This window comes from Aquarana catesbeiana, linkage group LG11, assembly GCF_042186555.1.
Source record: "Aquarana catesbeiana isolate 2022-GZ linkage group LG11, ASM4218655v1, whole genome shotgun sequence".
NCBI classification, from domain to species: domain Eukaryota; kingdom Metazoa; phylum Chordata; class Amphibia; order Anura; family Ranidae; genus Aquarana; species Aquarana catesbeiana.
In genome coordinates, this window is record NC_133334.1 from 140,283,005 (window position 1) to 140,295,628 (window position 12,624).

The 12,624-nt window shown below is 46.3% G+C and overlaps 1 protein-coding gene across 1 annotated transcript in view; it reads right to left on the reverse strand.

Moving 5' to 3' along the window:
• HEATR3 (HEAT repeat containing 3) overlaps window positions 1-12,624 on the reverse strand; it is a 121,468-nt gene that overhangs the window by 71,544 nt on the left and 37,300 nt on the right. The gene's annotated exons all lie outside the window — the stretch shown is intronic.

Here is a 12,624-nt window from a genome sequence, read left to right on the forward strand (position 1 = left end):
TGGGATTTAATCCACGTGTTCTGTCAGATCACACCCCATGCTGGATTAAACTCAGAGTCGATTTCCCCCCCAAGACATACAACTGGAAGCTTAATCCATTTTGGTTGACGGTTGTTCCCGATTTAGGGGAGGCCGCCACTGAATGGGATTTCTTTTTTCAGACAAATAGAGACACAGCACCTTTTGGTGTGGTGTGGGACTCATTCAAATCCCATGCCCGTATGATCCTATCCCAACGTATCTCCCGTTACCATAAGACTTCCTCCCAGGTGCTTGGGCAAGCAGAACAGTCCCTCGTAGAAGCGGAAAAAAAACTTTACTGACAACCCCTCTCCATCTACAGCAGACCAGCTGAAACTACAGGCCAGAATAGTAAATAATTTACATTTTGAGAATGCTGTAGTATATTTTCCTATCGGCTAACAGAGACAATATGAATGCGGAAAACGGGCGGGTCGTCTTTTGGCATATCTGGAACACTTGGACCATAGACCTCCCACAGTGGTCTCTCTTCGAGCTGCTAATGGCATGTTGGTGACAGACCCTGATGAAGTGGCCGGGGAGTTCCGCTCCTTCTTCGCATCCCTATACTCCTCTACCACTAACAATCCAACGGAAGAAATAGTGTCACTTTTGTCAGATATAGAACTACCCTGCCTTACACAACCCCAACTGGAGCTACTAGAGGCCCCCCATCACTGAAGATGAAATAACAAAGGCGCTCTCCCTGCTCAACCCATCAAAAGCTCCGGGGTCAGATGGCCTGCCCCTGGAGTTTTACACAACATATAGTGAGACTCTAATCCCCAGACTTCATGAGCTATTTTCCTTTATATTTGAATCTGACTCTTTACCCTCCTCCATGAGTGAGACATATATAGTACTGATACCCAAACCTGGCAAGAACCTAGAACTCCCCGAATCGTACCACCCAATATCCCTTCTTCAACTGGATATTAAAATCTTGGCCAAGATCCTGGCGCTCCGCCTGAATGAGGTGACCCTCGCATTGATCCACCCGGACCAGACTGGGTCTATGCCCGCAAAAAACACGGCATATAACCTACGTAGACTCCATATGAATATACAAGCTGAACACGATATCCCGGGCTCTAGAGTTGTGGTGTCTCTTGACGCCGCAAAGGCATTTGACTCAGTTGAGTGGGCGTACCTTTGGGAGTGCCTCGCAAGATTTGGGTTTGGACCCAGGTTTATTAAGTGGATCAGACTTCTATATCAGAGCCCATGCGCCAGGGTCTAGGTCAATGGAAAAATTTCTGATCCCTTTCCTCTTTCCAGGGGCACACGGCAAGGATGTCCCCTATCTCCCCTGTTATATGCTCTTGCGGTAGAACCCCTTACCTCATCCCTTAGAACACACCCAGGCATCAAGGGGCTGAGCCATGGAAACCTGCTGGAAAAGATTAGTCTGTATGCAGACAACATGTTGCTATATCTGGCAGATGCAGGCCCATCCCTACAATGAGCCCTAGAGGTGATTCAAAACTTTGGCAGATACTCAGGCTTGAAGATTAACTGGGACAAGTCCCAAATCCTCCCGATAGATGCAAGTGCCCCCACAAAAATAAAGACCTCTTCCCCACTTCTTAGGGTTAGTACCATGACCTACCTTGGAATTGTGATAACCCGCTCGCCAGAGGACTATGTCCACCTCAACATAGAACCCTTAATAACACTGACATCTAAGACACAGACTTGGGCCAAGCTACCCCTTGGGGTGATGGGTCGGGTAAACCTGATCAAGATGGTCCTCCTTCCCAAATTCCTATATGTTTTGTGGCATGCTCCGATATACTTAAATTAAGGATCTTTAAGTCTATTGAGGCCATCCTTAACTCTTTTGTCTGGGGATCGGGTCGGCATAAACTGTCCCAGCAAACACTGAAAAATCAGACTGAATTGGGTGGTGTGGCGCTACCCGATTTGAATCTTTACTACCTGGCGGCGCAACTATCCCATTTTTTCCATTTAGACAAGCACGACAGAGACCACTATCTGTCCCTGATATGCTCCTCTTATGGTCGTAGACTTACTCATCCTTTCCAAATTCTATTTAAAGGCACCAGCAGACTGGGCAATCGGAAAGGACTACTATACCATCATTGTAGAATCTGGGAGGTGGTAAGACGCAGACTGAAGGTACCACTCACGCACTCCCACACACCCCTATGGGACAATCCTGATCTGGGGGAATTATTAACGTTGCCAAATCACGATCTGTGGCTTAACCAGGGGGTATGGTTTTTGTTGGATGTCTACTGTGATACTGTCCTAAAATCGTTCCAACAACTTAAAGCAGACTTCGGCCTTCCTAATACTATGCACTTCCGTTAACTCCAGCTCCGTCACGCCCTTAGGGCTCAATTCGGTGAAATCTCCCCTAATGTAGAGCAACGGGATGTCCTCTATATTATGCTGGGATCAGACCATCGTAAACTTATCTCGGGGTTCTACAATTCTCTGCTGCGCCCCACAGCAATGACCCTTGCATATAAATTAAAAGATCTTTGGTCTGGGGATGTGTGGGGGGGGCTGGAGGATGACGAGTGGGAGGACACCTTAGATGCTTGCAAAAAGGTCTCCACTAAACTTTCGGACCGCCTTAGACAACTCTACATTATACACAGATCATATTTGACCCCTCTTCGTCTAGCTACGTACAAGCCTCACCAGAACCCACAGTGCCCCAGATGTGATAGTTCTTCCAGTACCTTCTTTCATCTCCTCTGGTTGTGCCCAGCAATACAAGATTACTGGTCCCAAATAGTGAAGTTCATCCATGACGAAATGGGTTCCCCTTTAACGCTGTGCCCCAAGCCATGCCTACTGGGGGTGTTCCCAGACCCTGACTCAGATAAATTTCATAAAATATTTCTCCAGGAGTCATTGTTTATTGCCAGGTTACTGATAGCCAGGAAATGGTTGCAGACTACACCGCCAACACTTCACGAGTGGATATCTGCTATAAACAATGTTTTGCCATATAAAAAGGAAATTCATGCCCACAGGGGCTGCCCGGCCAAATACGACAAAATTTGGGACACTTGGTTAGGCAATGCTTCCACGTGCAATTTGTTACATGATTAATGTATCTAGGGACATGGGAACTTTTAAAAGGGTTTAAAAATCTGAATCTGTGGTGTCCCCCTACTATACAACTGCTTAAATATACGTATAATGACACTATGTATATATATGCCCTGTCATATACTTCATCTATCTGGACCCCTTTGCTGTAACCTGAACCTAATGCCACTGTACTGTTGATCTATGTATCCTGTATGTCATTTGCTCTTCAAATAAAAACACCACGTTAACTGGAAAAAAAAAAAAAAAAAAAAAAAAAGGAGAACTGCAGGCAGACTGTTGGCCATACTTGAGGCTGAGCTGGAGTTTGAGGGTGAGAGTAATGAGAAGGACATTTCTGGGCCTTCAGCGGGGGGCAAGCCTTCCAAGACTGAGACAAAGGGTTCTCTGGCTCAGGAAGATGGGTACTCTTGCCACAAGACTCGTATGGGAGATAAGACGAGAGAGCTTTAATAACCCATTCATGTTGTAGCTCAAGACTGCAAGCATTAGTTACAAACGCTCAATGACAAAGGGTTCAACTGTGATAGTGATCAGATCTCTAATAACCTTAAACAAGTTAGCCAGGTTGCAGGGCAGAACATGGCAGGAGAACAAGGCTCTAGCAGGCTTGCAGTCCCTTATTGAAACAGGTAATAAGGTAATAGGCAGGTGCATGCTTTGATAACGTGGGACACTGATGGATCAAAAGTGGGGGCAGACCACTAAAAAAAAAAAGTCCTCCTCAAGTGGATAAAGGGCTGATAGACATTTTGGGAGTATAAACTTCTTGTAAGGATGTTTACAATTTCCATAAAGAGACTGAAAACAGTGGATACACCAGGAAGATCTTGGTGGTCTTAGAAGCTCTAAAATGATCCCAGACTGGGGATAACTGGTAGAGGAGATAGCCTGATCCTCTACATTCAAAGTAGTGCAAGTCACAACAAATTAGAGCCAAAACAGTCTCTAAGTTTCATAGTGATGGCAAAAGACAAACTCCTCACAAGCAGGTTCATCCATCAAGAACTATAGAGGCACATCAGACAGAATCTCAGCAGCTAATGACTCTGAGCTTGAGGGCAGACCAGTTAGAGCCGGGGCGACCACAAGCAGGTGACTGGTAGATCGCATTCTTGTCTCTACCTTGGCAACTCCCAACTGGCAGAGCTGTGTAGGAAAGCCACTAGTGCTGGGAACCTCTGTCAAAAGCTGGTAAAGGCCTTCCCTGCACCATGCCCTCTGCTTACGTGCAGCTGCGGGGCAGGGAAAGCCTCTGCCGTCTATGCAGCAGGGTTCGGGCTGTGGGGCAGGGGAAGCCTCTGCCGCGGATGACAGTGGGCTGGCGGAGTGAGGAAAGCTTCTGCCGCCGATGACAGCAGGCGGGCCGAGCGAGCGAAACCCTCTGCTGCCAATGACAGCAGCCAGGTTCTGGCTCTTTCAGAAGGCACCCATGCTGGAGTGCATTGTGCTGACTAGGGGGTCGACCGATATAGTTTTTCCAGAGCCGATACCAATACCAATTTTTTGGCTGCCTTTCAGGCAGATATCAGGTGCCGATGTTCTGTACATCATCATCACCTGCCACCCAGATGCAGCGTGTCACTTGCCACCGTCACCTACCACCCAGATGCAGCATGTCACTGGCCACCCACATGCAGCTTGTCACCATTACCTGCCACCCAGATGCAGCATGCCACCTTCACCTGCCACCCAGATGCAGCATGCCACCTTCACCTGCCACCCAGATGCAGCATGCCACCTTCACCTGCCACCCAGATGCAGCATGCCACCTTCACCTGCCACCCAGATGCAGCATGCCACTTGCCATTGACATCTATATGCAGCTTGTCATTGTCACCTGCCGCCCAGATGCAGCTTGTAACTATTTACGCTACTTCTGGCAGCCTCTCCCCAGCACTGTCTGAGCGGGTAAACTTCCACATGTGGGCGGGCGGTGAGAGATGACATAACCATCTCTCTGCTCGCCCGCAGCTGAAGCTCTGTCAAGAGCAGCCTTTATGGCCCTGCTGTAGGGGTGCGAGGGGGGCAGTGTGAGATGTCATGTCTCTGCTGTCCGCAGCACCGCTGACAGAGATCGGCAGAGACTGCGGCGAGCACCGCGCAGGGACAGGGGGAGGAGGTCTGACCAATATCAATATTAGTGATACGTTTCTGACCGATACTTTGAAAAATGTGAATATCGCCCCCTGATAATCGGTCGACCCCTAGTGCTGACCCCTCTCTCCAACTCGGTCCATTCAAGGCACTTATGGATCACATTATGTGGGATGAACGAGAGAGGGCTGGCTGGGGTCAGCACCAGAACACTTAGATTTGAAACAGTAGCTTGCATATCTCTGTATCTCGCGTCATCCTGAACCCCCAGTGGTGTGCTCTCCAAACTCCTCAGTAATGTCGTCCCCCCGAGGCCCCCAGTGGCATGCCAATCTGAGGCCTCCGGTGGTGTGCCCCCCCCCCCCCCAGTGGCATGTCCCCATGACTCGCCTACCCCGTGCCCTCCTGACCTTCCCGTACCATCCTGAATCCCCCATACTCCTGAGCCCCCTGTACATTGCCCTGTACACTGGCCTACACACTACTGACCTCTATACACTGCCCTACCCACTACTTACACTGGTCAGAACTCAGAGCTGAAAGCCAGGCCTGAAACTAATCAAGCAAGTCAGCCTGCAGTACCAGATGTTGAGAGGGTGACCAATTACTCCCTAGTCATTGTGAATGAAAGTGAATGCTGAGTTTCTGGCTGCAGCTAACTTTTAAGGTAGGCTACATTTGTATTTTTACAATGACAGTTTTGTTGTATTTTCTAAGTTTTCTCCATGCTGTCCTTGTCCCAGTTTTTGTTTATTGGGAGCTTGCTAGTTAACGTCTTAAGAAGAAAAAAAAAAAAAAAAAAAAAGAAGAAGGAGGGGCGCGGCACCCCAGGGACCTCCCAAAAGTCTGCCTACCCCTGAGTTAGAGAATCTGCAAGTGTGTCTGTGGCCTCTGCAGTCATAAAACATATCTTTACTATTTCGCCCATAAAGTCCTGCACAACAGCAGTAAAGTCCAGTGGGTAGAGCAGAGAAGCTGCCATGCCTAACAGAGCTAGGGAAGGCTCCAAAAATGGTATAGACTCTAGGAACGGGGGTCAGGAAAAATCCAGGCTGCCAGTGTTGAGATACTGCTCAGGTTTTGCTTGCAGTTGGTGGGAGGTGAGCTAAAGGCACCAGGTACAGCAGATCTGGTTCCCTGTGTCTAGAATAAGGCATGTTGCCCCCCAATGTTGAAGGCAGTGTTAATTTTGTTGTCTAAATTATTATGATGTAGTCGACTAAAATACAACTAAAACGACTATGGCTAAAACTAAACTGAAATTTGACGTAAAAAAATAAATAATATTATTATTATTAGATTTCTTCTACATCTTCCCTGTAAAATCCTTTTCTTGGGAGCACATCAGGAGAGCAGCCATAATAACTAACTGGGTTATACGCCACCTAATGGTGAATAGATGCTGTTAAATCAAACAAGAAGCCCTCCCCTATATAAGTCCTCCTACACAAGAAGTACCTCAGTTTTGTAGCAAGCAATAAACTTCACAGACAAGAGGGGAGGGATCTCAGTCCCGTGATGTACTCCAAGAAAAGGATTTTACAGGTAGAAAAAAAATCCTATTTTCTTTAGCGTACATGGGATACAGAGCAGCCATAATAACTAACTGGGATGTCCCCAAGCAATGCTTTTGAGGGGAGGGAACCCATTATGGCCAAAGAAGCACCATCAGAACAACAGGATCTATATTTCAGCCTGCAGCACACTGTATAAAAATGCCACATCCTCCAGACATTCACTCGATAAAACCTAGTGAATGTATGCACCGAAGACCAAGTAGCAGCCTTGCAAATCTGAGCCATCTATGCTTTATGAACTGCCCGTGAAGCACTCACTCTTCTGGTAGAGTGTGCCCTTACTGGAAAAGGTGCGTTTTTTTTCCCCCTTAATCTATACGCCTGAACAATCAGTTGGCGGATCCATTGAGAAATAGTCAAATGCTGCTTGTCCCTTCTGGCAATACAAACAGAACATCAGTCTTCTGCACCTGAGCCGACATCTTCAGCCTGCCACTATTGCTGTTTGTAATACGCTGAGACCAAATGCAAAGGCAGCCTCCTCCATGTTCTTGACATCCACCTGGTAAAAACCCTGAGGATGTATAAACTTAAAAGACCACACCTGGACCACTGACACCTGATGGCGTATGGCCCAAGATACTCCCACACACCTGGTAGAAAATTCAAGTGAAAACTAGAAACCACTTTAACCACTTCCGGACCGCCGCACGCCAATGTACGTCCCTACTTTGAGGACAGATATGGTTATGGCAGCAGCTAGCTGCCATAACTCCAATATCCCCGTGTTTGTTCGGCCGGCGGTCCGGTACAAGACAAAATTGGTCTCTGCGGCAGATTCGCAGCGAGATCACTTTTATCGGCAGCAGGGATCCTTCCTGTGGCTGTGCATGGAGACGAGTGAGGGGAAGATGGCCCCCACCCGTCTCCATGACACTGCAGGGAGGAAGAGACGTCAAAACGTCACTTCCGCCCATAGCTCTTAAAAGGGCCATTTTTTTCCATTTTTTTAAATGACAATTTTTTTTTTTTAATTGCATTTTAGTGTAAATATGAGATCTGAGGTCTTTTTGACCCCAGATCTCATATTTAAGAGGTCCTGTCAGGCTTTTTTTTATTACAAGGGATGTGTACATTCCTTGTAAATAGGAATAAAAGTGACATTTTTTTTTTTTTAAACAGTGTAAAAATAAAAAAGGTAAAATAAATAAGAAAAAAAAAAAATAAATAAATTTTTAAACGCGCCCTGTCCCGCCGAGCTCACGTGCAGAAGCGAATGCATACGTGAGTAGCGCCCACAAACAAAAACAGTGTTCAAACCACACAAAAAAAAAAAAAAAAAGTGCGCTTGTAAGACCGCTGCGCAAATACGGTGTGACAGAAAGTATTACAAGAACCGTCATTTTATTCTCTAGGATGTTAGGAAAAAAAAATGTATAATGTTTGGGGGTTCTAAGTAATTCTCTAGCAAAAAAAAAAAAAAAAAAAAAAAAACTGTTTTTAAATAGTAAACAACACATCTAAAAAAAAAAAAAAAAAAAAAAAAAAGGAGGCCTGGTCTTAAAGCGGAGTTCCTCACAAAAATGTAACTTCCGCTTTTCGGAACCCTCCCCCCCTCCGGTGTCACATTTGCCACCTTTCAGGGGGGAGGGGGGTGCAGATACCTGTCTAAGACAGGTATTTGCACCCACTTCCGGCATAGACTCCCATGGGAGTCTATGCCTCTTCCTGTCAGTCCGCACTGTCTCCTGGGAAACACACAGCTCCCAGGAGATACTGGGGACCAGTTACGATGCACAGCGCGACTCGCGCATGCGCAGTAGGGAACCGGGAAGTGAAGCCGCAACGCTTCACTTCCTAATTCCCTCACCTAGGATGGCGGCGTCGCCTGCCGACAACCGAGCGGGTTCTCGGCGTCGCCTGCCGACATCGCTGGACCCTGGGACAGATAAGTGGCCATGTATTAAAAGTCAGCAGCTGCAGTATTTGTAGCTGCTGGCTTTTAATATTTTTTTTTTTTTGGCGGTTTAGATGGACCGTCGCTTTAAAGTGGCTAGGCAATAGAGATGGATTAGGACACAACATTACCTTATGATGCGAGACCAAGAACGGCTCCTTGCATGGAAGAGCTGCCAGCTCTGACACTCCACTTAGTAAATCAATAGCAACCAAAGAGGCCATCTTCCGAGATAAGGGACAAATAGCCTCCCAATTGGTTAAAATAATGGCCTCTGCAAAAACAGCCAAGAGCGAATCCCAGGTCCAAGGACACAAGAGTGGCCTGACATGTGGGACTATTTACGCTACACGCTGTATGAAGTATGAACCCAGGGAGTGAGAAACAATGGCCTCTGGAAAATATGGATAGGGATGAACGCGAACCCTGTTGCCACCTCCCGGATTCTTTGCAAAAGATGTGGGAGAAATCAAAACAGAGGGAAAAGCATCAAATAAGGGAGAATTGGTCCCTAAGGTGTTACCAGTGCATCTGCCCCTATTGCCTGTGGGACTTTCGTCCCAGACACAACCTGTTCCCACTTGCTGTAGAACTTGGTATCTAAGAGATCCACCTGGCATTATTCTATACATGGAGTATGTACTAGTGATAGAGACAGCGCTTGTTGTACTGTCTCAGACAAAATATGGTTCACCTTCCTGAGCCGCATGACCCCTGGTGGTAGATATGCCTGCACAGGCATTTCCGGATTACACCTACAACTGGTTTGTCACAACATCCAGAGCAAGGCGTACTGGCCAAAAATCCAAGATATTGATGTGCACTATTTTCTCCTGTGGAGTCCACTTAACTATAGCTACCTTCAAACCAAATGGAGAAGCTGGCATCAGTGGTTATCTTCCCCATCCCTTCTCCAGATTTCAAACTATCAACCAGCAATCTTAGCTCTGGAATACCCTGGGAACAGAGCCCTATGGTAATCCAATGCCTGGATCTTCATGTTCCAGACAGAGAATGATCCTCTACCAAAGACCTGGAGTATGACTGTACGTAGGGAACGTTCCTTGACCTAGATACAACTTCCTCCTGCAGAAATGAAAGCAAAATCTGGAACAGACTGCTTCCTAAACAAAGATTATTGAGGTATACTGAGATTGGCACATCAGCGTTTTCAGCAAGTCCAGTACTGGACTGGGAGCTTTGTGTGCCCTCGGAGCTGTGGCCAGCACGAAGAGCACAGTCAAAAAAAAAAAAAAAAAAAAAGACTTTGCACTGCAATTTGAAAAAACCCTTGATGAGCCTGGAAAAAAAACAGCACATGATGATATGCGTCATTGATGACTATGTACCCTGAAATCTACCTCTTGCAGGAGGTCAACACGAAATGGACAGAGCCTATCTGAAACAGGAGGATGTCCAGTGGCTTAAGCTCTAAGCTATATGTTAAGTACCCATTTGGTTTTAAGACCACTACCAGTTGAGGTTTCTTTTTTTTTGTTTGTTTTTTTGTTTTTTTTTTTATAATAAATGAGCCCATAGCTTCTGCTCCAAGAGTCAAATGCAAGGCAAGAGACTGATGACTCTGTGGCAGACCCCAAAGGCCAAGAGGCATACCTAACCTACCAAGCTTTTGCTGGCTAAAGATGGAGCAAAACCACCTCAGAGACTGCCCTAAGATCTTCTGGCCTGAGATACTCAAAACACAGCAGCCTCAGATGCCTCCCTCACACAGTCACGTATACAGGGGCTGAGATGTTAGCAGCAGCTGCAATACCTACTGGTTCCAATGGCTCACCCTGGCTAGCCAAATCGGGTATTTCAGGAGAATATGACAATGAGGAGGCATGACTAGAGTCCCCTTGCCTGGGGCTGATGTCTTTGGTACCTTTGAGGTTTTTGCCTTTCTGGAAGGCATAGTCCTAAGCACAAAATCAAAGGCACTATCTCAATGCACTCTTTGCTGAACAGTAGTCTAGCAAATAAAAATGCCGCTAACAATAGTTCAGCCTAGCGCCGGGAAAAAAAAAAAAAAAAAAAAAAAAAAAAAAAAAAAGTCTTTTTCCTCTATTGGGAATGCCTGTTATGCCACCTCACGTGCCCCACCGCTCCTGTGCCCTGTGAAATGGACCAGCGTGCTCTCCAGCTTTGCAGCTGAAGAGAGACTGCTTTTTGTACCCAGCTTCTCCCTGCGCCGTGTGTCCTTGTGGACATTACTTCCCGCACACGGCGCCATGCCTAGGCCCCGTGCGTCACCCGGCCCCTTTCCTGTTTTGAAATTTGAGACATCCCGTGCGGGCAGCACTCAGGTCTGTCACTCGGCAGACCCAGCAAGAGGGGAGGGGAGGAGAAGCAGGGGCTAAGGGTACTGTTTGCACAGAGTGGGAAAACACAACAGCGCAACGGGAGCCGCCGCACCCTTAGCCCCTGCTTCTCCTCCCCTCCCCTCTTGCTGGGTCTGCCGAGTGACAGACCTGAGTGCCGCCCGCACGGGATGTCTCAAATGTCAAAACAGGAAAGGGGCCGGGTGACGCACGGAGGGGGCGGGGCCTAGGCATGGCGCCGTGTGCAGGAAGTAATGTCCTTACTTTACTTAACCTTAACTTAGGACCGTCAAGAACGCGGTGACGTACAACACTACGTCGAGCCGAGAAAATGAAGGTCAATGCTTCCGAGCATGCGTCGAATTGTTTCCGAGCAAGCGTTGGAATTTTGCGCGTCGGAATTGCCACAGATGATCGCATTTTCAGATAGGAACTTTTTCCGACCGAAAAATTGAGAGCATGCTCTCAATCTTTCGCTGGCTGAAATTCGGCCAGCAAAAGTCCGATGGGGCATACACACGGTCGTATTTTCTGATGAAAAACTCTCATTGGTCTTTCGCGGGCCGAAATTCCGATCGTGTGTACGCGGCATAAGGGAGAAATTATTCCCAATGATCACTAGTCTAAGGAGCATTCTTCCCACTGACCATCACACTAATGTATCAATTGTAAATATAGCAATTTTTACCAGAGGTTCCCGAGACCGGAAAGTTATTTTAAGGGTTCCTCTGTTTATAAGGTGGAGAAAGGCTGGTCTAAAATCTACATTTCTAACAGATAAAATACCTTATCAAGACCAAATGTGCTTATTTGGCACCTCTACTTTAGAACATGTACTCATTTGTCAAAAAATGTTCTAGTCTCCCTGAATGGCATCTTTGTTTCTGCATCTAAATCAACTTGCTGGTTAAATCAGCCTTCTTAAAATTTCCACTATATTTACTGTATGTGTATATAATATGATTTTTCAGTTTTTTGTATTATAAAAAGGCTTAGGAAAAAAATGAAGGATTCTATTAATGTTTTCAAACAAGATTCTCACAGCTTTCTTGGGTGAAAATGTATATAAAAACAGATACAAAAAAAAATTTAGGAACTACCTTTCATTTAGCTAAGGAAATTTCAGCCAGCTCAACAGGCAGATTGCTTTTGTTCATTTTCTAAGCACATAAAAAGGATTGTATCAAGTCAAACTGTGTTACAACGCATGCAGTTACACTGCATACATTGTTGCAAGTGTTCTATCTTGGTCCACATAACTAATTCAGTTGATTTACTTTATTTCAGTTATTCTACTTTTAGAACCATTTCACACTGGCTGTCAGCCTCAATAGCACTCGCTTTGGCACTGCTGCTCATTAATTTCAATGGGCAGGGGCGGTGGAGGAGCGGTGGCTCCTCCACCGCCCCAAAAATGCTGCTTGCAGGACTTTTTCTAACGTCCTGCAAGCGCACCGCCCCAGTGTGAAAGCACTCGGGCTCTCACATTGGTGCTGCAGGAAAAAAAAAAAAAAAAATTTTATAGAGGCGTAATATTTATAATTAAAGTTCCATATTCATAACATGTAATAAACAAAAAATACAGCATATAATGCATTAGGAAGGCTTTACATACTGTATGGCT